This window comes from Dermacentor albipictus, unplaced genomic scaffold, assembly GCF_038994185.2.
Source record: "Dermacentor albipictus isolate Rhodes 1998 colony unplaced genomic scaffold, USDA_Dalb.pri_finalv2 scaffold_19, whole genome shotgun sequence".
NCBI lineage: Eukaryota > Metazoa > Arthropoda > Arachnida > Ixodida > Ixodidae > Dermacentor > Dermacentor albipictus.
Genome location: NW_027225573.1, coordinates 2,730,224 through 2,751,979, shown reverse-complemented (window position 1 = coordinate 2,751,979; position 21,756 = coordinate 2,730,224). Strand labels below are relative to the sequence as shown.

The 21,756-nt window shown below is 44.9% G+C and overlaps 1 long non-coding RNA gene across 1 annotated transcript in view; it reads left to right on the top strand.

The window, feature by feature from the left end:
* LOC139052140 (uncharacterized) overlaps positions 1-21,756 on the top strand; it is a 36,696-nt gene that overhangs the window by 3,086 nt on the left and 11,854 nt on the right. The window contains exon 2 of the long non-coding RNA XR_011509728.1: positions 10,139-10,194. This is a non-coding gene — a long non-coding RNA (uncharacterized lncRNA). The remainder of the gene's footprint in view (positions 1-10,138; positions 10,195-21,756) is intronic.

Sequence of the window (21,756 nt, the reverse complement as noted above, 5' to 3'; positions counted from 1 at the left end):
TGCCCAATTTACTGCTCTTGGTGCTTAGTGCATCGTCAGTCTCCCGGCCACGACGGCCGCATTTCCATAGGGACGAAATACGAAAACACCTGTGTACTTAGATTTAGGTGCATGTTAAAGAACCCCAGGTTGTCCAAATTTCCGGAGTCCCCCACTGCAGCATGCCTCATAATCAGTTCTTGATTTCAGCTTGTGAAACCCCATAGTTAAATTTAATTTAGTACATAGTTGGTCAGTTTTCCTGATGCATTTCTTGCTGATGGCAAGAGTAGCTCCATGGCATGCAATTTCAGTTGTCTCCGTGCACATCTAAAACAGTTTCTACTGTCCAAACATCCCGATTGAGACAATGCATTTACAGGCTCTACTGCCCTGGCAACACTTTTCATCACATTTTTCCATTCTATGTTGACCTCCAAGTGCAACTAGCTTTTTTTAGATAAACAGGTCTTCAGCTTCAGTGCACCAAATCAATTACTGATACCAATATCACACGATGCGCAATCTTCTTGGCACAATTTTACATAATACTGAAGAATCAGCTGCAGCGTCTGCATGTACTGTGCTCAGCAATTGAATCGCGATAATTGGACTGCATGGCGGCTGGTGCTTTTAGCGCCAAAGGTGAGGGTTGCGGGTTCATAGGGCCAAATGAAGTTACAATGCCTCACAAAGGATCTCGCTTTCATCATATGCCACAATCAATCAGCATGTGGCACGGTTTCCTCAGCACCCACTGCAGGCATAAAAAGCTCCAGCAGCCATGCGCTTCAAGAATTGCATTTGAATTGCTGAGCCCTGTACAACCACATCCCTGCTGCCTGGTTGAGTCTAGTGGAAAAGTCTAAAGGCATTGTTGAAACAAGCCTTGTGTCATGTCAAAAAGGGATGTGTACTTTTTGTGGGCTTGCAGCTTAGGATATCTATTGCATGCATTGTATTGCACAGCTTTGTCAATGGTGTTTACATCCAGTTTCCTAATCTTTCCAGCCCCATGCATGCCTGAAAGTTTTCATTAAATAGGCGAGAATGCTGAGCACCGAGGTGAATCTGAAAACCCTTATGTTCATTTGCACTGCATGTCTATTTGTGAACACTAGGTAACTGTTCTTCCACAATTTCTGCACAGGAACCTCACCGTTTCTTTCACTTCAGAGTCACTTTAGAGTCTCTAGTGCAAAGTTGTGTGCCTCTGTATAGGTTTCAGCAGGTGTTTCTCCCTTTTCGATTTCCACTTTCACAGTACAAGATTCTTCAGGGATTATATTTTTCTTAGATTAGCTTTCCTATGACTTTTTTTGATCGGTAATTTTGTGGTTGGGTATTACGTTTCATTGCTTTCAGTGAAGCTGGGGTTGTGTCAACCACAATAAACCCAACACTGAAAAAGATAATCACCTTAATACCTCCAAGTAACATTGCTGATTGTAAGTTGGTCCACAAAGAACAAATTCTAGCTGCATAATTCCTAAAAGTCGAAGGAAAAAGATGATCATCTTCACATATAAACTTTTGTGACACTTTTTTTGTCTTGGTAAAGGAGTCAACTGGCTGCAGAGTTGCTTTTTTTGGCGTTATACCCTTAATGGCCAACTGCAACAAAATTCTGCACCACATAAAGAGCCTAGTTTAAGCTTCTGTCCAAATAGAGAATCATCATCATCATCAGCCTGGTTGCGCCCACTGCAGGGCAATGGCCTCTCCCATGCTTCTCCAACAACCCCGGTCATGTACTAATTGTGGCCATGCCGCCCCTGCAAACTTCTTAATCTCATCCGCCCACCTAACTTTCTGCCGACCCCTGCTACGCTTCCCTTCCCTTGGAATCCAGTCCGTAAGCCTTAATGACCATCGGTTATCTTCCCTCCTCATTACATGTCCTGCCCATGCCCATTTCTTTTTCTTGATTTCAACTAAGATGTCATTAACTCGCGTTTGTTCCCTCACCCAATCTGCTCTTTTCTTATCCCTTAACGTTATACCTATCATTCTTCTTTCCATGGCTCGTTGTGTCGTCCTCAATTTGAGTAGAACCCTTTTCGTAAGCCTCCAGGTTTCTGCCCCGTAAGTGAGTACTGGTAAGACACAGCTATTATATACTTTTCTCTTGAGGGATAATGGCAACCTGCTGTTCATGATTTGGGAATGCCTGCCAAACGCACCCCAGCCCATTCTTATTCTTCTGATTATTTCCGTCTCATGATCTGGATCCGCCGTCACTACCTGACCTAAGTAGATGTATTCCCTTACGACTTCCAGTGCCTCGCTGCCTATTGTAAATTGCTGTTCTCTCCCGAGACTGTTAAGCATTACTTTAGTTTTCTGCAGATTAATTTTCAGACCCACTCTTCTGCTTTGCCTCTCTAGGTCAGTGAGCATGCATTGCAATTGGTCCCCTGAGTTACTAAGCAAGGCAATATCATCAGCGAATCGCAAGTTACTAAGGTATTCTCCATTAACTTTTATCCCCAATTCTTCCCAATCAAGGTCTCTGAATACCTCCTGTAAACACGCCGTGAATAGCATTGGAGATATCGTATCTCCCTGCCTGACGCCTTTCTGTATTGGGATTTTGTTGCTTTCTTTATGGAGGACTACGGTGGCTGTGGAGCCGCTATAGATATCTTCCAGTATTTTTACATATGGCTCATCTACACCCTGATTCCGTAATGCCTCCATGACTGCTGAGGTTTCGACTGAATCAAACGCTTTCTCGTAATCAATGAAAGCTATATATAAGGGTTCGTTATATTCTGCACATTTCTCTATCACTTGATTGATAGTGTGAATATGGTCTATTGTTGAGTAGCCTTTACGGAATCCTGCCTGGTCCTTTGGTTGACAGAAGTCTAAGGTGTTCCTGATTCTATTTGCAATTACCTTAGTAAATACTTTGTAGGCAGCGGACAGTAAGCTGATCGGTCTATAATTTTTCAAGTCTTTGGCGTCCCCTTTCTTATGGATTAGGATTATGTTAGCGTTCTTCCAAGATTCCGGTACGCTCGAGGTCATGAGGCATTGCGTATACAGGGTGGCCAGTTTCTCTAGAACAATCTGTCCACCATCCTTCAACAAATCTGCTGTTACCTGATCCTCCCCAGCTGCTTTCCCCCTTTGCATATTTCCTAAGACTTTCTTTACTTCTTCCGGCGTTACCTTCGGGATTTCGAATTCCTCTAGACTATTTTCTCTTCCATTATCGTCGTGGGTGCCACTGGTACTGTATAAATCTCTATAGAACTCCTCAGCCACTTGAACTATCTCATCCATATTAGTAATGATATTGCCGGCTTTGTCTCTTAACGCATACATCTGATTCTTGCCAATTCCTAGTTTCTTCTTCACTGCTTTTAGGCTTCCTCCGTTCCTGAGAGCATGTTCAATTCTATCCATATTATACTTCCTTATGTCAGCTGTCTTACGCTTGTTGATTAACTTTGAAAGTTCTGCCAGTTCTATTCTAGCTGTAGGGTTAGATGCTTTCATACATTGGCGTTTCTTGATCAGATCTTTCGTCTCCTACGATAGTTTGCTGGTATCCGGCCTAACGGAGTTACCACCAACTTCCATTGCACACTCCTTAATGATGCCCACAAGATTGTCGTTCATTGCTTCAACACTAAGGTCCTCTTCCTGAGTTAAAGCTGAATACCTGATCTGTAGCTTGATCTGGAATTCCTCTATTTTCCCTCTTACCGCTAACTCATTAATCGGCTTCTTATGTACCAGTTTCTTCCTTTCCCTCCTCAGGTCTAGGCTAATTCGAGTTCTTACCATCCTGTGGTCACTGCAGCGCACCTTGCCGAGCACGTCCACATCTTGTATGATGCCAGGGTTAGCGCAGAGTATGAAGTCTATTTCATTTCTAGTCTCGCCGTTCGGGCTCCTCCACGTCCACTTTCGGCTATTCCGCTTGCGGAAGAAGGTATTCATTATCCTCATATTATTCTGTTCCGCAAACTCTACTAATAACTCTCCCCTGCCATTCCTAGTGCCTATGCCATATTCACCCACTGCCTTGTCTCCAGCTTGTTTCTTGCCTACCTTGGCATTAAATTCGCCCATTAGTATAGTGTATTTAGTTTTCACTCTACCCATCGCCGATTCCACGTCTTCATAGAAGCTTTCGACTTCCTGGTCATCATGATTGGATGTAGGGGCGTAGACCTGTACAATCTTCATTTTGTACCTCTTATTAAGTTTCACAACAAGACCTGCCACCCTCTCGTTAATGCTATAGAATTCCTGTATGTTACCAGCTATATTCTTATTAACCAGGAATCCGACGCCCAGTTCTCTTCTCTTCGCTAAACCCCGGTAGCACAGGACGTGACCACTATTTAGCACTGTATATGCTTCTTTTGGCCTCCTAACTTCACTGAGCCCTATTATATCCCATTTACTGCCCTCTAATTCCTCCAATAGCACTGCTAGACTCGCCTCACTAGATAACGTTCTAGCGTTAAACGTTGCCAGGTTCATATTCCAATGGCGGCCTGTCCGGAGCCAGTGATTCTTAGCACCCTCTGCTGCGTCGCAGGTCTGACCGCCGCCGTGGTCAGTTGCTTTGCAGCTGCTGGGGACTGAGGGCCGGGGTTTGATTGTTGTGTTCATAGGAGGTTGTGGCCAAGTACTGCACCAGGGTGGCCAATCCTGCTCTGGTGAGGGAGTGCGTTACCGGTTATGGTCACCGGGATCAGGCCACACTCCAGGCCTGTTTGTGCAATTTTATCAACACGCGGATTTCTTTCTTTTTTTTTAAAATCCGGTGGAAAATTGCCGGCACCGGGATTCGAACCACGGACCTCTTGCACGCGAGGCGGGTGTTCTACCTCTACGCCACCGCTGCACCTTCATCCAAGCCTTCATCCAAAATCTGTCTTTTAAAGTATAGGTGGGAGCATCGCGAGAAGCTCGCAAAAAAAAAAAAAGCAATTTTGTTACTGAAACTGAAATAAATGCTGCAATTACTGCTCACTGAAAGTGATGCGTGACTTAAGTGCGGCTCCTAGGTATGGCCTCCGAGATCGCAATGGTGTAACTGTGCAATCTCGGAGGCCACATCACTGTGTAGTGTAGATAGTGTAGATACTTACGGCACTCACTCTTTCCTCTTGACTGAGGGGTATCCTCCGACTTGTAGTAAGTACAGCAAAAATTGTACAGTCCTGCACGTTCTTCTTTAACGCTCTCCAATAGAAGCGCAGAGGAAAAAGTATTTCACTTCTGCATATCGCGAAAATGTACCTCTTCACCCAACATTTTTTCTTGGCAATGAACCACTTTTTAATCTGAAATTAGTCTTTAGCTGAAACAAACACTCTGAAAATCATTCGGCAAGGTAATCTTTAGAGTACGAATAACAGCCCTTGTACTCAAGGGCTTTCTTGAAGCTAAAGTGTCGTTATGGTTTGTTGCATCATGTTTTTAACGAAACCCCATTGCCATAGCCCACATCACTACCTAGTCAGTGTCATTATTTTGTCACCTATATATTTTGTCATTTACAGCGACAGGTTTGAGGCCCTTTTACAGCCATGTCACACATACTGTACCATGAGGAATTCATTGTCCACGCCATTCACAATACATCGTTAACATTACCACTTGTCATGGCGCTCTTTGGCCATACCTGGGCCTTGCGTCATGAAACACCACGCATCATCATCGGGATTCCAGCGACGAAAATGAGTATGATGGTCTGGTTGCAGTGCTGGCATGTATGCTGCTGAGAGAACAGAAATCGGATACCTCACTATTGTGAAGACATGAGTGGCTATTACTTTCAAATAAAGGAGTCCTGAGGCTTGAACTAACATAGTCTGCGGGTAGCATTTGCTGCTGTGAATTTCTCGGTCAAGTTTTGCTGTCATACACAACGCGTGGAGCTCACAATCAGAGTGCGGGGTCACCTTTCTCTCAGATGCTCTCTTTTCAACAAAAGCCCACTTTTCATTCTCTTCTGGACGCTTTATTTCGTAATAAAGCAGATTCCCGTATGCGGCTGCTATTGGTAGCTGCGGTCTATTACGTAGCGTAGATAGCACGACCGTTGCGAGGTACCACCATCAGTTCACTGGCTAAGTGCACTGTGGCTCGCTGAGGATAACCGCATTTGACTCACTTTAGCACATCGCAGGCACCAAAATCGAAAGTCGTAGCACCTTCTATAACATCCAAAATAAGATTTGAACTGTGCGCCACATCACCGTGAAATTACAAGGCGGAGCATCGTGGGCATGCCCCATTTCGCCATAGGCTTCGCAGTGCAAGATATCAGAGACTTTTAGCCTGTCTGCTATTCCGGTAAACGGGAGCGCTTTGGGCGGATTGCCGGATTTGTGGGGGCGTAAACGTGAGTGGCCAGAGCGGTGCAGCCGCCTGGTAAGGTAGAGTTCAACCAGACAAACACAGAGCTAAAACTGCAGTAACCCACTGTATCCTGCTTCGCTACTGGTGCAAATTCTTGGCAACAGCGTAATTGGGAACACGATTACGCTGTTGTCAAATATATGCACCAGCAGCTAGGCAGAATATAGTAATTAGCTTTGTGTTTGTGTGGTTGATCTTTGCGTCATCAGCTGGCGCCACCAATCTGGCCGCTCACGTTTACGCCCCCCCCCCTAAACCGGCAAATCGCCCGCGCTTGCCGGAATACCGGACGCGCTGCAAGTCTCTATTGAAAAGTAATGGGAGCACAGTAGGGACTGTGTTTGATTGCCAATAGCTCCGCTTCTGCTGCACGCACCAAAGTACGTTTTGCGGCAAAGTATTTCTGAGACAGCCTATTTTCACTTCAGGTGCCTTTCTCCACTTCTAAGTACAGTCGTTCAGGGCACCTTTAAAGTTCAAGTGCCTTTTCGGTCTATCTCACACATTGGAAACCGCATACAAATACCAGCTTCTCTCGTGGGCATTGCTGCTGCTGTTGCATATTAGTGGCACAATCTCTGCCAGCGTGCCATTCAGTAACTGTCATATTTCTTTCAGTGTCATCTGCTATTGTGGCACTGGAGAAATTATATGCTGCTTCAACGCTGCATTGCATTGGCACTGACATGCACAGCGGTGCAGAAAGTTCACGAACTGGGCCTGTACTTTATTTGCAGCAGGCAGAGGATGCCATGCTTGCACCAATGAAAGGAGCATTAGTCCAGCACTGCCTACAGTCGAACTGAACAGACCTCCAGTATCCCCATGTATCATTTTTGTGCACAAATTGAATGAGTGCCAATATTTACAAACACAGTTTGTAAGTACATTAGGGTTGTGGAAGGGGCGTGCTATTGCCAAACGCAAGTTTTTTGTCACAAACATAATATATTGGTATTGGAGGCTCATTTTCGCTGCCTTTTGTTTGTATTTACTGCTGATAGCCATGCAGCTGCAAGCTAATAAGCAGAATGTATTGATGCACACCTTAGGTTTGGTTAGGCCTAACAGGCTACAGCCGCAGTGGTGCAAGTTCAGCGCATACATGTGTATGTGAACAAAGGAGTGGAGTGAACTGCTGCATGCATTTATTAGTGCCACTACAAAATGCTGCTGCTTACCTGGTTCAATATCCATTGCCCTGACGTCGACAATGTGAATGTAAACGATTTCTTTTTGCTTTGTATAACCCCTCCAGGCACTAGTGCCAGTTTGTGCTCTCTGCACTTCAGGTAAATGGCCTTCAAAAGGTAGAAAAAAAAATTGATTTTTAAGTTTTCTGTGGTGTCCCCATTTATCAGCACGGTGCCTCAAGCCAGAAAAAGAAAATGTATTGCATGCAAGTAACGAAACCTTCACAAGTGTCCTTTACTGTAAGAAACAATATATAGGCGAAACAATCAATCAATGAATGTCAGACAATCAATGAATGTCAGATTAAACGGACATTGCGTGGATACAGCTAAAAAGCTTCCCAGAGCCGTCGCCAAGCATTTCAACCAACCAGGTCGTCACTTTGAAGAACTTAAACTCTACATTTTACAGCCGAATTTCCATTCTGAACAAGAAAGGAAATGCAGAGAATCGTACCTTATCCATAAGTTGAACACATTGCAACCAATAGGCATAAACGTTTCAAAGGGAACTTAACAATCTATTCGCTATGCTAAATTTCAAGCTGTAGTCAACAACTTCGTTTGGCTGCTCTGTTTCTTCTTTGTTTTCTTCGCCTTTCCTTTTATTTATTCCATTTTTCTATATAATTTTTTTTTAAGACCACCGGTTTTTTTGCCACTCCTACTTTCTCTTTCACAGACAGGATACCCTCTGACCACCAGTGAAGCAGGTAATTGAGGAGTGCTGTGCACGCCATTCACAGGCTGAATGACACACAGCCGTTGACGTGTGACTGACAGACGGCCGTGTCACTGGCCTTGTGCACAGTACTCCTTTATTCTCAACTCTACACCTTCGCTGTTAACACACCTTAGCTCGTTGCTTAACCCACCCGCTTTACCCTCTCTCCCCTTTATAATATGTATATATATATATACACACACACACACACTGTGCCGAGGAAAGCATATGTTGCCTTCAAAAAGACAAGTCCACTTGTCAAAATGATGGCTCCCGCTTTCACCTTGTTTTCATTTTGCTTGTCTTTACTGGTGATGTTATTTCTGACATTTGTACTTCATTTAGTAACATGCACATTACACTCTACATTGTGTAAAGCAGGCAAAATGAATCATTTTGAACCTGCAAGCACGGGAAAAGACTGCACATTTGAGAGCAAATTCAGCAGCGCTGTGCGTTTGAGGCCCCTTTGTCTGCAAACGTGGACACCAACTTTAGGTGTTACGTGTGATGGTGCTACATTCATGACATGAATATAAGCCGTTATTTTCTATTCACAGAGCCCTATTTTACTATTTAAACATGAACACTCTGAATGTTGCAGTGCCCATTTTCCTGTGGTGTTTCCAAAACAATTTGTATGCTTTAAGTTGCCACTACTGGTTCATTTTGACAAACCTAGGGGGTGTTTCCCAAAACTTTCCAAATTGCGTTATTGTTGTGCATTTTTACATAGGAGGTGCTTGAAATCAAGTGTCCACAAATGTGGCCAGAGCACTTCAAGGGGATAAAATTGTTTTATGCATGTATCCATTCATATGCTAACTCCTAATTCTGTTCTAGGTCATTTTTAAGGTGAAAGCCTTACGTGGCTCGTTGCAATGGCTCATGACTAAAAACGTGGCATCTAATCGAGTGGTACCAAAAATACCATTGCGAGCATTGGCTTATACCCACGGCGACCACATTTCGATGGGGGCAAAATGTGAAAACGGCTGTGTATACTTTGATTAAGGTGCACATTTAAGAACCCCAGGCAGTCCAAGTTATTCTGGAGTGCCCCACTACAGCACGTCTCATAATCGGATCGTGGTTTTGGCACTTAAAATCCCCCAATTTTTAATGGCTCATACACACGAAAGCAAGCAAACGATGCAATGGCTTATACCTCCCTGAAGGCAGAGGCGACAAGCACTCGGCAAAGTGACGCGAACAGTGCATACATTCATTGAAACCATCCATACAACAAGCAGAACAGCACACATTTCAATTAAGAACCAGCTGAAAACAAGCATTCGAGCCATCAATAATGCATTGCATACCCCCCTCAGAAGTATGCGCTACAGCTGAATATGCTCGAGAAGCGAGAAACGAGGTGTGACATGTGAAGCAGCGGGAGCAAGGCGTTCGAGCACAAGTACTGCTTTCCCCTACTGAGAGGATGCAACGTAAAGGAGAAATGTCGAAAACAAGCGGAAGAAGCCGAACGTTGAAAGCAGCAACGCAGCAATGTGGGACGACAACGTAAAGAGGTGGCTGAAGCTTGCAGACAATGGCCTGCCACATGTTTACTTCACACTGCGCCTCGTCATGTTTTGCAAGAAGTCGGACTCCTCCAATTGTATAACTTAGGGCATTACCAAGCATGCATAAGGCTTTCATCTTCACGTGTTACAGGAATGTAACATGCTGCCGAACTTTTAGTCAAAGTAAAGGGATTCGTACTTGCAATTCAAGCAATAGTCAGTATAATTGCTGCAAGTCAACTTTGCAAATTAGATGATGACATGTTTTTAGGTTGTCTCATTGTACTTGTTGAGTGAAACCTGTCTTTTGTGCTGTGCTGCAGATCAAAAAGACGTAAGGCTGCCAAGGTGAAGTCCAGCACCACCAGGAATGCAACAGGTAAGCTAGCAGTTGTTCGGTGGCCTCTCAGTAGTGGCCATACCAAAAGTTTGGGCAGGCATAGATTATAATGCAGGCTACTTTAGTAAGATATCGAATTTTTATTAAGTTGTACAATGTAGGATTTCGGAGTTGTGGTCTCGGAGCCTGGCGTGAACTGAGGATCGCTCTCTTGCCTACTCCACTGGTGCGTCTCGTAACGGATAGCTGGCCTGCGCTACTGGGCATCACATGGAAGCTGAGCAGGCCTACGCCGTTGTCGGAGCTTTCTTGACAAGGGTTTCATCTTTAGTGATGAGGTCGAGAGGTTAGAGGAATGGAACGGGGAGTAATTTACATAGGAGAGGCAAGCTTATTTACAGAACAAGGGGTACTCATACTGGCCGGAGCATGGAGCGCAGTACATCGTTCTTGTAGCATGAGCTACAGGTCAGACCAGACTAATTTTTCTGGCAGAGCATGTCTGGACACGTTAGCAGACACACCTTGCATCACAGGCGTCCGCTTTTAAAGTAATTGTCTGGTGATGGCCTTGCTGGTGGTTATCACGTTCAGAGAATCCGGTGGTCGTTGTCACCTTGAACGGAGCTTCTTTGTTGACCCATCGCAGTTTATGTTGGGCCTCGTCATCTGGGCAATGCTGGTGGGACGTATTGTGAGCTTCACAAAGCTGCTTTGTCCCGGGAAAGCAGGGGAGGCCTGCAGGTCGCTTCCCCTGCCATCCGATCATAACAGCCACTCATCCACCTTTGTCTTGGTGTTATGAAAAGGCCCAAACTCTCCTGTCAAGACATGAATGAGCGTAATTTTCTGGCAATATCTTCCATTGAGTTCACTTTCACAGGGATGAAATATAAAGACCCTCATGTACTTGTATTTGTGCATTCAATACCTGCCATTCAAAATTTAATCCCGAGCTCTCCACTACAGTGTCGCTTGTAACCCACTGCGCCACTTTCAGTACGTTAAACCCCACACTATAATATGTTTGATAAAATGGCTTTTCAGTTATTGTATAAACACTGCACTAGGTTTGTTTCTGTTTTGCGGGGTCCTATTAATCGCATTGGTTGCTTTCACCAAGGCTGAATATGTGATGTCAGTGTGCTAGTGAACGTGTAATAAACTGGTTTCCTGGAGTGTTGACGTTAACAGAATTTCACTAACAGAACATTGAATAATGAATAAACCTAATGCTGCCACAGTAGGATGGTAAATATCTTGGCTTCTTGAATGTGCTGCATCTGCCCTCAAGTTTAAACTGAAGAATATGAAGGCATGAAGATACAGTCTGGAATAGCTAATGAGGGACTTTTACTATGTGCAGAGGTTGTTTGGCTGGAAAACATTGAAATGAAATATGGGTGGTCGAGCAATTCTGAAAGAGAGTTGTAGATTTTGGAAAATGTTCGGCCAAAGCTAGGTAATTGGTAATTTTTAGTCAGTCTAGGTTACATCTTAAAATGAGCAACGGCGCCACCTGGTAACTTTTAGGGACTTCCCACACCAAGAGCATGACAGTTTACAATCTGTATCATATGTCACTTCAGTTGGTGGGTGAATGTGAGACTATCGTCAGGCACCTACATTGGTATAAAAGCAGATGGGGAAAGAGTTAGTATTACCGCTTCTCTGGCACAGCATTTAAAAAGGTAAAATATTTTGCCTTTATTGTCTCCACTGGCAATACTTCTTTTGCTGCTCGCCAGCAGAGATGCGCCCACAATATAGAATGTAGTCCGCATTTTGTGTGTCCCGCCTACACGCATGAACGACAGCAACTTGTCTCTTCTATTGCAAAGATCCACGAGAGACTGCTAACAGACGAGTTTATTTTAGGTCCTTGGCCTAATGCAAACAGCGCAGCCCTGGTAACAAGAGCCGCTATAGCTTTTCTCCAAGCCACTGGGCTTGACGCACGGCTTTAGAGAGTCCACAACTCTGTGAATTCGTATATACGCATCTCTTCCTTATACCATCATCATTCATCAGCCCTTCCCTCCCCGTCCATCTTCCCCAGTGTAGAGTAGCAGGCAAGAGCAAGTTATAGCTCAGGCCGACCTCTCTGCCTTTCTGTAACTAAATTTCTCTCTCTTGATTGGGTCAGTTAGCAATGGGATTCAGAAATTGTTCTCATTTAATGTATAATATGCATTGGCTCCTGTGTTTCGGAAGCACTTTTCATGTTCATTTGGCACGTACTCTAATAGCGTGCACTTTAAGTGCACAGTGACATTCTCGTCTTTGTCCGCCTTCGTTATTGTTGTGATTAGTGTTTCTGATGCAGACAGAATGAAAGAGAATGGATATTCTGATTGCACTTCTGTAGCATCTCTACAGCACTACATTGACCTAAAAACTGAAACAGGATGACGACACCGGAAATGCTTCACATCAATGCCATTAAGACGGTTCATTTCAGTTCGTGGATCACAAATCAAGAGGGCCAGGAGATGTTGCATTGCCTGATTAAGGCATTCCCCTTATCAGGAAAGATAACTAGCAGTTCGTAGACCTGAAGAACTGAGCTTGCCTGCTGCAATGACAGTTGGTAAAAAAAACTGCTGCACAGGGCTCTCTTATATAAGATGCTGACTTCAGATGTTCTGTTTTGTTGTCATTGTGTTTTCATTGTCGATGCTGTCTACATTTATTAGTTTAGGTGTGTTGAATGTGTAAGCTAGTGCAGTGCTATGTTTGCTCCGGCCTGTCTTGTTCTATTTTGTCTTCCTTATGTCTTACATGGCTTTAATAAAAAGGTGCAGGCTCAGCAGCCCTTTACTCTAAGCAAATTCCACTGCAGTGTGTCCCAATGCTACTGTGCACAGCTCAGTAATTATTGTCACTTTGTGCTGCAAGCAAGCAAATTCATCCTATGTGGCAGTTTGGGTTATTGGTGGCATTGCAAAATTTGTAGTTCCTTGGCCCATCATAAGCATGAGTCAGAAGCAACTCCAAACATGTACCCCTTGACAATGGAACAAGCAGGCGGTACCAGTGCGATGCCCTCAAATTTTTGTGTTTTGACTTCCGTTTCTATAGAGGCATGCAGTGCGACTATGCATCAGGTAGGCTTGAGCTCGGAGATGAATATAGAGGCAACTTACAGCTCACCGGCGTAATCCTTGGAAGCTCTAGAGTTAGCTGATGTTCTCTTCTGCACTCCATCCAAAAGCATAGCTCATTGGCTCATTTCGAGCTTCCTTGCGGGCCTAATTTCAATTAAAGTGATTATGCAGAAAAGTAGTTTTTTTAGACTGCGCCATAACATGGTGGTGACCCGCCGCGGTTGCTTGGTGGCTATGGTGTTGCGCTGCTAAGCACGATGTTGCAGGATCGAATCCCAGCTGTGGCAGCCGCATTTTGATGGGGGCAAAATGCGAAAACTCCAGTGTCAGAAATGACACATTAAAGAACTCCAAGTGCTCCAAATTTTCAGAGTTCCCCACTACGGTGTGCCTCATAATCAGATCATGGTTGTCGTATGTAAAACCTCAGAATTGTTAAATTTTACATGGTGATGGAGCATTACAGCCATGCATTTCTTCATTGGAACAACTAATGTAATGTTAGAAGCAAAGAGGCTTCTTGAGCATTGCTCAGGTAAAAATTCGTTAAGTTGAACTAGGAAAGAACAGTGCCAACTAAGACTATCGTGAACGGCAGAACTACACAGGACAAGTGCTCTTGGCGCTGTTCTTTCCTAGTTTAATTATGCGCCATGTAGCCCAAATGAATGTTATTCATAAAGTTGTACAGTTGAACCCACTTATAACGATATCGGTTTTAACAATGTATTGATTATAACAATGAGAAGCTGCTGCACTGTCAACTTTTGTATGTTTTCCATGGTGAAGTAATCTGCTTACTACAATGCCCCGAGGGCACATTACAGTTTATAATGGTGAAGTCTGGCTACTGGATGTCCGAGCTGAAAGGTAGTGAAATATGAAATCCTTGAAAACGAGAAAATGAGGCCTGGCAGATAATTCAGTACCTCCGGGGCTTGATTTCTGTGAGGAACCTTTTCCTGCACTACGTAGAGCACCTGGATACCCAGGAGAAAGCTGTCGGCAAGCTTCGCATAAAGGGTGCAGGGCTGGCGGACATAGTTTTCTCATGCAAGTCAATGAAAAGTGTGTGGCGAGATGCTTGGGGTGGCAATCTCTCTTCAGTGCTTCTTCAGGATTTCTCAAGCTCACAGGCTACTGCAGCAACCGTCTCGCATTTTTTAAAAGGCCCCCTTTAGGGCCTCCGAAGCAATGCTTCTGCGGTGCTCACATTTTGCTTGCCACCCATGACACCTCTTTGCAGTTATTATAGCAGGGCCGTTTTTTAACGCTGACAGCCACGGCTTGTTACATGGGATCGGAGCATCTAGGAAGGTGTTAAACGAGTGAACGCAATCAGCAGCCCAGTGGAGGAAGGTGGTGGGGAGGAGCACTGGGCCTTCCAGCCGTTAGTTTTCTCGCATAAGCTCTGCCATCCCGCCATTGATTTATTCATGCAACCCATTTATTGCAATTATCGGTTATGAAATAGAATGCTTAGCACTGGAGCAGCTTGCCAGTCATTCACTCGCCTCTGATGGGCCTGTGTGGCTGATGCCGTAATGGATATCAGCAAAGAAGCCTATGGTTAAAGGCTCTTGCATAGGTAAGAGTTACATTAAGCGAGAAATTGTAGAAATAAAGTTTAAACAGAATACAGTAGACTTCTGTGAGACCTTGACGGGACCAACAAAATGTATAGAATTACCCAGCTGGTCAAATTAAAGAAGGAGAAAAAACAACCAAACACATGCCAGTATCTAACACGCATGCAGTTTTCGTGTGTTCAAAGCAGAAACTGCATGTAGAGATGGAAACGTAGCTAAAAAAATACGACTAAAGTGCACCAGATTTTTTAATAAGAAAGTTGCAGTTTCCCCGAAAGGCGAAGCATCAATTGCAATGGTAATTTAGTAGACAGCTATCCGAAGTAAGGATGGTTGTTGTATCAGCCGTATAAACTCTTAAACATTCCCTTACTAACTAAATTAACAAGCATGGTGCCACGCACATACAGACAAATAGAAACTCGCCTAAACGATGAGCGAGAACACTCGCTGTCAAAATGCTGACGGGAGGAGCAGCTGTGGCAGCAGCAGCGAGTGAATTGACCATCGTGCTGCCTCTTGGCTTCAGTGTGAACTACGTGGTTAGAACGCAGTGCACGCGAAGCTACGAGCCCTCAGATCACCTAGACTCCATACTCATCCCAGATTGCTTTCAACATTGGGCCCGTGTGGCACCTGAACATAGCCCCCGAGTGCTCCGAGGTCGCTGCGCATCTGTAAGGTGAAAGGAGGGGGACTTGTTTTTACCGGAGGTGACGCATACACACACTTGTTTTTTTACTTTTCTGAGAAAGGTACTCGGACATTCTTGCTCAATGCATTGTTGCGGCAGCGAAATTCATTATTTTGATTTGTGATCGCGAAGATGGTAATGCAGGTTGAGGCGCTGGTGAGACGCGTTTTTCCTTTTTGAGCTTTTGTGGATAAAATTGCGGGCTGGCAGCTTATGCACCACGAAAACGGAAGACAGTGGTGTGTTAATGTTTGATAAGAGATTTTCGCGCTTACCTTATCGATTTAGGGACGTAAATTCCATTGTGGGTCCTTCACATTCTATTGAGCTCGCTTTGGATTTTTCATTGTGCCCAGTGGCTTGCACCCCATAATCTAAAACTCTCTATTTTAGGCTTGTTGCTTCTTCGTCATGAAGGCGAAGTTGTGCTGTATATTTGACAGGACACACAAACGGAAGACCATCTCACACACAAGCGTGTGTTGCGTTTTCAACGTTTGTGTCCTGTTAGAAATAATGCAGTGCAACTTTGCAACCGTAATTTCCAACAGGCGTTTATGCAGTGTTTGCATCGGCGACAAAAAACGATGGCTGCACCCCGCGCAGAGAAAGGTTAGTTCGAAGCGCCGCTACCCTTGTCGTCGCCGCCACAATGGAAGCCTTGCAGGAGACCAAAGCGACGTCTACTGACTTGCAAGTTCTCAGTCCATGACAAGGACCGTTCTTCACTGAAATCATCGCCAAGATCGAAAAGCTCATGATTGACGACAAATACAAAGCCAAATTCACCGGGGCTCAACAGTTACACAAGAGAATTTGCTGCGCCGGCATTGGATCACTGCACAGTGCAGCCGGCACTTCGCGAGGACAGCAGTTGGTACACCCAGGCCGTCCACCTGGTTAGTGGTCGAACGCCGGTGCAAACGCTCGAACACCTGTTGACACACAGCATAAGGGTCAACTTGGCAGCTCGCAGTACGTGAGCACGAGGTTAAAGTGATCTAGGTTTTCCCTGTTGTTATCCGGGATCAACAAGTCATCCATGTATCACAGTGCCACTGTGTGCCATGAAGAACCGAAAACCTTGTTAATGAGTTGCTGAAATGTACCTCGAGGATTTCTTAGTCCAAATACCGTACACTCAAAGTGCCCAGTTTCATCTGGAATTATGATTGCAGTCCTGTTTGATTCCTCTCCGAGGAATCTGGAGGTAGATGTTTGCATAGTCCAACACGTATAACATTCCTGCGCCTGAGAATTGTTGCAGCTGGTCATCAATTATTCTGGCGCACTAACACTGTTGAGCTGTTGATAGTCTACCACTCGACGTCTTTCTCCATTTTTCTCGCCAACTAGCAGAACAGGACTAGCATAGGTTTGTTCTCTGTTGCAATGCCAGTAGCCTTGCATTCCTTGACAATCTCTTGGATTGCTTCACTTTCCGCTGCATTTGACTTGTATGATCTGCTACTCACTGGTTCCTCTGTAATGGACATTTCGAGTTCATTGGTACAACCAAGCTCTGATAGATTCAATACAAAGCAATCCTGGTATGTACTCATTCATCTGTTTCAGCAGTACCTCTCTTTGTTCTACATTGATGTCTTTCCCAGTGTTCATCATGCTGTTGTCAATGCGTTTCTGCTGAGGTGCTTCTTTTAGAGGAACTAAGTTGTCCTCATGCAACAGTTAGTCATGCGAAAAAACTGCCCTTCATCAGCTTTTGGTCTTCATGCTTGTAATTACTTTAATCTCTACAGTACTTTAACCTATCAGCCTTCAATGCAAAGCAGTACTCCTGTATCAGCCCCATTATGCTTGATGATGTCTCCCATCTTCAGTAGCCAGTTGCCTCCTTCATCCAACACGCATCTTCTGCAGTACAGCTCTTCCTTTAAAATAATAGCGGTTCCTCAGCCGTTTTGTTCTGAGCCTAGTTGATATTACAACAGGGTAGTTCATCTGCCTTAACGAATCCTCAGTTCATTCCCTATGTGCAGGTACACTGCGATCTTGATCTCTCCATGTACTGTCAACCAACATGGCAACAAGCAATGTCTTGTCAACAACTATTACTTTCACTCGTTTGCACATAATGTCATCATTCTGTGTCAGCCTTTCTTAGTTCCAGTGGAGTGGACAGCCTCATAATTGCTGCTGCCTCAAAACAGCTGGATGGGGCATATTGCAGTCTGAGCTTCCTGGATAGCTCAACGATATTTTGAGAGAGCCATTGACTGTCACTATGTTGAGAAACTTAGCTAGCCCACCATCACTCTTGCTGGTGGTCCTCTTCTACGCTGTTACCAACAGTGTTTGTTGTTGTGCAGTCTCTTGGATAAATTCGACGCCTGTCGCAGTTTGTGTTTCCTCTATCTTGCTGATGGCTTTCAGCAGCTTTGTTCCCACTAGTTTGGTCTGTTTGCTATTTAGTGTTGTTTCCTTCGCATGGCAATCCTGCATGAATGTTGCTCAGGTTTTCATGGGCTCAGTAGCTGGTTGCTGTGGTAAGCGTGAACTAGCCCAAGGTCTTGAGCATGATTGCTTGAAATGAGGCTTCGTGGCATTCAAATTGTCTGGCTTGTCCCTTTGCAATGCCTTCTGGACCCTGGCTTGTATTCTTTCATTTCATTGTAAATCAGCCAAGGGATCGGCGTCATATTTGTGCAAGAGGTGTCTCTGGACCGTGGACCTATGCAGATCTGTTCCTTCGTGTCCGCATGCGAAGACATGAAGACAAGTTGACTATGCCTATAGTCAACTTGTCTTCGTGAAATATGTTGTTGTGAATCCACATTTCATCTGGGTGCACATTTGCTTCTATTTCTCGGCTGTGCTGGTCTTGCCGACAAAGGCCTTCCTAAATGCAATCTTGAACTCGCTCAATGACTTCAGGTTTTCAACCTGAAGCCAAAATTGAACTGGTCCTTTTGTGTGGAGCTTAGCCATCTCCAACCTGAAGCTATCTGGCCAGCCATGCAACAGCGCTGTTGTGTCAACACATTTTAGACAACCGTCTGTCTTTTGCGTGGTGTCTTCGCTGTTGAAGTCTGCAGCGGCCTTTATTAGATCAGACATCATGTAGAAAGTATGCTTCTTTTCTATTAATTCAAACAGTTTTCTGTTCTATTTGAGTGAAGCCTCCATGCTGGACATCTTTCAACTGTTCAGAGAACATCGGAGTGTTCACCTTGCAAGTGTCACACAGCATACAAATTGGATGTCACTTTTCTTCTACTTTTCCCATAGGTTGCACTAAGCCCTGCCAACTCCACGATCATCCAAACCTTCTTGCATCATGTCTACAGACGAACCTCAGTCCAATTTGTAAGTGAATCCCACTTCTGAACTGTGTCGATGTTATATCCGCACAGGTTTAATTGAAAAATACAACACATTTTCAATGAAACATGCAGCGCATGGAGCCACAGAAGTGACAAGACCGAGGCATGGCACAGGGTCAACTAATCCCCAACGACGACTGGTTAGAACTGCAAGTTGCTCAACCGCCATCAAATATTTGATTTTATGCAATGCCAAACCTGTCGCCAGTCAATGTGCGTGGAACAGGTGTCTGTGACCAGCCGTGTCGTAGAAATCGACTTGGACGATGACCCATGCGCATGTGCCTGCTTGCGCTACTTACTGCACAGTCAGAGCAACTGGGAGCTTGCCCTAGCACCGCTGCAACCACAGCTGAGAAAATCTCCCTAACTTTTGCACCTCTTACCACCATGGTGGCGCACAGACAACACCACACTGGTGAACAATGCTCGGAACTGTAGCCCCAACGTCAGAATATTGAGTCAAGGCATTCTAAGACCTTCAACAAAGAACAAGGCAAGCTACCACAGCAAGTATCACAAGAATGGCAGCTTTGCCATTAATACCGCTATGTACAGCCACCCTGGTTCGGGTTGTTGCAACATGACTGCTATTGTATAGTGGACGTCACAACCCTGACCACTGTCATATTTGCGACCCTAGGACATCTCCAACCAAGCTCACTTTCATCGACCTGCAGAGCTACATCCCACTGACAATACCGGCAATTGCAGCACCACTAGAAGTGGTAGGAATTTTCTGTGGGCCAATCTACTGCTGTACTGAAACACCCTTGAATGCAAAAGTATACATCAATGTCTTTTCTTGTGCTGTGACAAGAGCAGTACACCTGTAGTTAACCAGACTTAACAGTGCAAGCATTTTTACTTGCCTTCAGTTACTTCGCAGCACGTGATGGGATTTCTGCTGTCATGCACTTCGACAACGTAAAAGCATTTCATGCAGTGCCGAGCAACAGTTCTCCTGTTTCAAAAACAACATGCAGGACTACGCCAGCGCTCACCGAATCCAATGGCACTTCATTGAATGTGCACCACGGTGGGGAAGCTGTTGGGAGTGTGTAATCAGTACAGTTAAGAATGCACTAAAGTGTTGCCTGGGATGGAGCAGCTTCAGGTATGATCTACTCCCTGTGCTTGCCGTCCGTTCAGTTATTTTGAGGATGACGTTGCATCCACAAAAGTCCTGATGCCTTGGCTCTTTTTAGTCAGTGAGCGTCTCGTCATTATGCCAACAGAGTGAGAAAACTTACTCTCAGTGTCAGCACACTGCAACTTCAACTGTGAGCTCAACATCGGGAAGAGCTACTTCGGAGGCAGAAAGAATGTCTTCCGTTTCTGCACACTCCTCACCATAGGACACCTAACTTACAGCCAGACGATCTTGTCGTTGTCGGGGACAAATGCACCTTCTCTGGCATGGAAAATCTGCTGTCTTAAGGCATTTCCAGGAAGAGACAGTATTGTGCAGTTTTTCCTGATACTTCTGATGTACGGTCAGCGGGTCTCTTGTCCTTTACAACAGCTCCATCCAGGAAGCACACATGTGCAACGTGGATGCGAGAGTGTGATCAAGATGAATAAGAGGTTGAAAATGTGTGGTCTTTTGTACAGTATTTGTACTGTGTTGAACATTCATAACTAAAGGCATTTACATGGGCATGTTAAAATGGAAAAGATCAGAGTGCTAGTCAAGTACTTCTTAGTAAGAATTGCACACAAAGGGGGGGGGGGGGACGATTTCCAATGAGTTTTATAAGCTGTCAAAGCACTAATGGATAAAAGCAACTCATTACAAGAAGACTATCCCCTATATTTTAATGCAAGCCATTATTTACATTAGGCATGCCGTAGTGGCGGCTTCTGAATTTTGACACCGTGATGTTCTTTAACGTGTCCCAAAATCGAAGTGCACGTGCGTTTTCTATTTTGCCCCCGTCGAAATGTGGCTGCCACAGTCGGCAGCAAATCTGCTACCTCTATCAATGCTATAGCCGCAGAGCTACCTCGGCGGGCTCAGAAGTGTTTATTTGACGTGCGACCCCTTCCGTAATGTCGCTTGGACCGTGCAGTGCAGTTTAATTAATGTGGCTCTGCTTCTGCATGCCCTGCGTAAGTTGTCTGCTTGACATATTTGCGTGGTGCTTATCTTTCAGAAATAGAAACTTACTCTACTGTACCTTGAACTTAAGTTTATACAGCTTCCCCGCAACTGCTGTATTGTATACTAGCAGCATTTTCTTTCCTTCTCACAGCACTGTTTCCTCATCCTCCCCTTCCCCCATCCCTTCTATGGAAACTGCCCGCTCCTCTCTAGAGTTATATCTATGTCCCTTGTGGACTGGTGGACTCGTGTGTTAGTAGAAAGGGGAGAACTGCCGTTTCTGGGATGCTTTTCAGGGGAGTAATGGATAATTACAGTTGTCGGGAGGCTAATGTGGCGACGCCCAGGGAACTCCAGAGGGCATTGTGCACATTCGATGCAGTAGGGTCCTAACGAGTTTGTCGGGCGGCCTTTCCTCTCTGTCTTGCTCCTGTCATGCATAAACACACACTGAACCTCCCCCCCCCCCCTTCCCCTCCCGATGCGGTGTGCCAAACAGCAGCAGCCACAGCTGCAGCAATGGGAAAGTTGAAGGAAGGCTCAACGAAAGCTTCGCTTTAATTCTTCGTCTCAAAAAGCACTTCAATGCGTTTGGCAGAAGCAGAGTTATTGGCACTCAGACTTCTTAGTGCTTCGACTCCTTCAATGCCTTGCACTGCGAAGCCTACGACGGAGCAGGGCATGCCCACAATGCTCTGCCTTCTAAATGTCGCCAAGCCTTAGGGGTGGTTCGTGCACTCTTAAGGCATGAGCAGTGCCACCT